Source organism: Phalaenopsis equestris, unplaced genomic scaffold (assembly GCF_001263595.1).
Source record: "Phalaenopsis equestris unplaced genomic scaffold, ASM126359v1 Scaffold001136, whole genome shotgun sequence".
Taxonomy (NCBI): domain Eukaryota; kingdom Viridiplantae; phylum Streptophyta; class Magnoliopsida; order Asparagales; family Orchidaceae; genus Phalaenopsis; species Phalaenopsis equestris.
The window spans coordinates 69,473-74,462 of NW_018165575.1; the positions used below are offsets into that span (position 1 = coordinate 69,473).

At 37.7% G+C, this 4,990-nt stretch overlaps 1 protein-coding gene across 2 annotated transcripts in view; it reads right to left on the reverse strand.

Moving 5' to 3' along the window:
* Positions 1-4,990, reverse strand: part of LOC110033320 (putative amidohydrolase YtcJ) — an 85,483-nt gene that overhangs the window by 45,231 nt on the left and 35,262 nt on the right. The window lies entirely within an intron of this gene.

The following is a 4,990-nucleotide window of genomic DNA, read 5'->3' on the forward strand; positions in this document are numbered from 1 at the left end:
CCGGTGCAGTCCGTTTTGTCATCCGGGGTCGCTCGGACGACGTCGTCGACAATCGGGTCAAAAACGCGTCGAAATTCAAATTTCATTAAATTTCGACCCGCGATCGATCGTCCCAAAAGGGTTTACTTGAGCATTCGACAGGTAACAGTGCAGGCAATGCGAATTGCGGCGATCGGATGCGTCGACTCTCCGAATTGCGAATTTTATGCGTGCGGGAGTGCGAATTGTGCAGAAGGTCACCCTAAAGCTCAAAAGGTCCTACAGGAATCCCTTTTGGGTTTCTCATGTTGGTTTCATCATTCTAAGTGTTAGAAGTCGATACCACACACGCGAAACCACAAAAGAGTACAGAAGCGGGTTGAATTTTTTTTTTAGGCGGGTCCCATTTCTAAGGTTCTAAAATAGTCGAAGGGAGATCCCTAAGGCTAGATCCTAAACCCTAAGAGGAAGACTAGACCTCGCTAAAAATGAGGTCAACATCAGGTTGCATTCGTTTAAAGCGTATGACGATCCGCAGAAATAAACGTCTTAAGGAAACCGCGGTGGTTATATTTTGGTAATTTTCCGGTGTTGTTCGGGTTTTATTATTCTGTCGTCTCTCACTACTTATGGTTTTATTGGAATATGCCGTCAAAGATTCCAATGAAACCAGGCGGATCAGCAAGAATAAACCTGTCTTGATGAAACCGTGGAGGTTGTATTTTGGTAATTTTACGATGTTGTTCGGGTTTTATTGTACTGTCGTGTCTCATTACTTATGATTTTATTAGAATATGCCGCCAAAGATTCCAATGATACCAGGCAGATCGGCAGGAATAAACCTGTCTTGATTAAACCGCGGAGGGTGTATTTTGGGGGTTGTATTTTGGTAATTTTACGGTGTTGCTCGGGTTTTATGTACTGTCGTGTCTCACCACTTATGGTTTTATTGGAATATGTCGCCAAAGATTCCAATGAAACCAGGCAACCAAGCGGATCGGCAGGAATAAACCTGTCTTAAGGAAACCGCGACGGTTATATTTTGGTAATTTTTCGGTGTTGTTCGGATTTTATTATTTTGCCGTCTCTCAGTACTTATGGTTTTATTGGAATATGCCGCCAAAAATTCCAATGAAACCAAGCGGATCGGCAGGAATAAACCTGTCTTAAGGAAACCGCGACGGTTATATTTTGGTAATTTTTCGGTGTTGTTCGGATTTTATTATTCTGCCGTCTCTCAGTACTTATGGTTTTATTGGAATATGCCGCCAAAAATTCCAATGAAACCAGGCAGAACGGCAGGGAATTCTTCAGGAAACCGCAGAGGTTGTATTTTGGTAATTTTACGGTGTTGTTCGGGTTTTATTATTCTGTCTCACGACTGCTGCTTCGTGTAAATCGTCAAACGTCATCTGTATTATAGGAATATGCCGCCATAATAACTCGTAAATAAAACGCAGTACAACAAATGTCTGTTTCAACTTCAACAGCAATAATACAACAATTTTAACAATAAGTACTTTATATATTATCATGTATGCCCATCAGTAAGCTCGTGTATGCCCCCAGTTGTTGTGTTTGAGAAAATTTTTGTACATTGATAATATTAACGAGTAAATATCAAGAAAGAAATCTAAATCGAGGAGACAAAATTTCAGAAGGATCGATTCCGCAACCTGAGTAAAGTGATCCGTCATTGAAAGTAAATCTGGATCGCATTTTGGAATGCTATCATGGCTTGAAACATTGTCTTTCTGCTTTCCTGTATAGAATACTACCTGTTAGTGAGTTATCTTTTATATACAAAAAAATACAGAACTTGATACTTTAGGTAACATTTACTTTTGCATCTCTTATTTTTTTTCCCAGTACCCTTTTAGCCTTGCATTGGATATTCCTTTTGGTTGCATCTTCGTGGGATCATTCACATTTCGCTCTTTGCTGGGTGTCTTCTTCTTCTTCGATTTTGACTTTTCAGGATGGTCTCGTCCACTCATAGCGGCTTCGGATTTTAATTTTGTTAAATCCCTCCAACACTACCTTCTCTGCAAGTTCATGGCCTCGTGATATGGTGCAGATCTGGTATGCAAATTTATGAATGTGGTTGAGATAGATGAGTCCACTTGCAGAATTTGGCAACATTTCTGAAACTCTTCGATTTGCATAACCATAACTATTATATATGTCTCTTTTCGTATTAATAGTCCACCGAAGTAAAATATATTTATCAGGGATTTTTATAATATTTTTGTGCTGCAGAACCCTTAGAGCGTGAGCACATAATAAACTCATCATTTCAAACTTTTTACAACTACACGTAATATCAGAATTACAATTGTCCACTTTAACAATCTATGACCTGGCTCTGTCCTTATTATCGAGAGTTCGGATATGAAATTCTAAAGCCGTAGTACTGCAGTACTCCACAGCAAGCCCACACAAGCCATGTAGAAATTGTGTTTCAAAGATTGAGTATAACTTCCTAGTGTAAAGGGTAGAAACCTGTCTCAACACTGGACTGCTTTTAACGGTGGGAGAAATTGCAAACTGCTGGCATTTAAATTCTTCATCATTTTCATTTCTTCTCCAATCCTTGAGAACATTTTCAAGACCCAAAAAACATTCGGTCAGGGTGCTTGTTGCCTTGGAGACATCATGGCAAATCTTATTCGTGGACTCACTTCTTTGCGTTGATAGGATCCCCATTCCAAAAATATCTTTGTTGAAGGCGGTTGACCACTTATGCCTGATATTATACAATTCATCCAACCAAACATTCTCGTGTAGTTTTCCTTTCTCGATCATTTCACCCCAAGTTTCTTCAAACTCCTCTTCAGAGTCACATTTGCTCAAGCATGACATAATCTATGTCTGGTTTGCGGAAGACACTCTTCAATGACTTTAGACATTGTTTGGTCCTGGTCAGTGAATATTGTTATCGGATGCTTGTTATCCATTATATGAATAAAAGCTTTGAATAACCACTTGAATGATTCAATTGTTTCATCTGACAAAAAAACCAACACCAAATAGAACATTCTGCCAGTGGTGATTCACACCGATAATCGAAGCACAACATAAATTGTATATATTCAGTCTATAACTTGTATCAAATATTATTACATCCCCAAAATAGTCGTAATCAGTCGTGGACATCCCGTCGCACCATAAAAAATTCACCAAACATCCTTCCTCATCAATTTGGAAGTCCCACGCAAACATTGGATCATCTGCTTGTCGGGTAGTGAACAATTGTATGAGAGAATTAGCATCCCCTAATTCAATTTGAACTATTCTCTCTCTTTGTATGAAATTATATGCAACCCTCTTTGTGCAATCAAAATTCTCTATTCCTCCAACCTCATTTGCGAGGAATATGAATGCATCGCTGGTTCTAATGCCGGATTTTGTCATTGTTCTGAGGATATCAGCACTGATATCACACATCTTTCTATTGGAACGCAGTAGATGCTTGTCACCGTCTTCCGCTAACGGATGGTTGTGAGTTTCTACGAATTTCTTTACCGACCAGTTGCCATCTAAATCAACGAAGTATCGGATCATTGTTGGACAACCAGTTCTTGTGTCCGCTCTTTTGAACCTCACAGTGATAGTGTCCTTCAACTCTTTCTTGAAACCAGCCTTACCACAAACAAAGTCCTTTGTCTTCAGCTTCTTTGAATTCGGCCAGAAACCACTGTGTTCCTTTCACACAGTAAATCCAATATGGTGTGCATATAAACAATATTGTTCATATGTTTCATTCTCGTTGTAGACCACTGCATTAAGCAATTCCTCTGCCTCGGGTGACTGCAGATTCAAACATCATTAATACAATGTTACAATACATAAATAACAAGATAATAATACCATAATAATACTATAAAATGTCGTTAAGAAATGTTACTGGCCTCCTAAAAGAAAATCAAGTCAGCGAATCCAATATTACCTTAATAACACTGCGATACTACTAAAATAACACCAAATCCCCGCGTCAGTAACGTTACATTGTGACACTACCAAAATAACACTGTGATACTACAAAACTAACACCAAATCTTCACGACAGTAACGATGCATCATTATACTACCAAAATAATAATGTGATACTACCAAACAGTATTAAATGACGTTAAGCTATGTTACTGACCTCTTAAAATAAAATCAATTCAGGAGATCCAACATTACCTTAATAACACTGCGATAATACCACAATAACACCAAATCCCGCGTCCGTAACGTTACATTATGATACTGTCACATGAATAACATTGTGATACTACAAAAATAACACCAAATCTCCACGACAGTAACGATGCATTATTATACTACCAAAATAACATCAGACCACAACTTATATTATACCGAACAACCAAAAATGGAAAACAACTACAAAAACAACCAGTGTATCACCGTGATAATACCTAAGTAACACCAAATCCACATGAAAGAAACGTTACATTGTGATACTACCAAAATAACACTGTGATACGACCAAAATAACACCAAATCCTCAAGACATTGGTTTTACATTATGATACCACCAAAATAATACTGTGATACTACCAAAATAATTCCAAATTCTCAAGACATTCATTTTACATTATGATACCAAATACTACCAAAATAACATCAAACCCCAACTAATATTCTAATGAACAATAAGGAATGGAGAGCAAATACAATAATAATCACTATATCACCATTATATTTCCTAAATAACACCACATCCCACCCAACCGAAACTTAGCATTAAAACTCATTTAAAAATAGAGCAAACTTCATTAGCAATAAAATTACTCCTTAAAACCTAGAACTACATTCAAACAAGATCTAAACGTACCTGCTGATGTCCTTCTATCGCATCTAAACTCTGCTCAATCTCATTATTCTCGGAAATATTCTGAGATTTCATCTCATTGTTATAATTCTCATGAGTATTTTGAGATTCCACCAACATTTCTTCCTCAAAAATTATTTCCATCGAACCAGCTCCAGCGAACATGAGGGA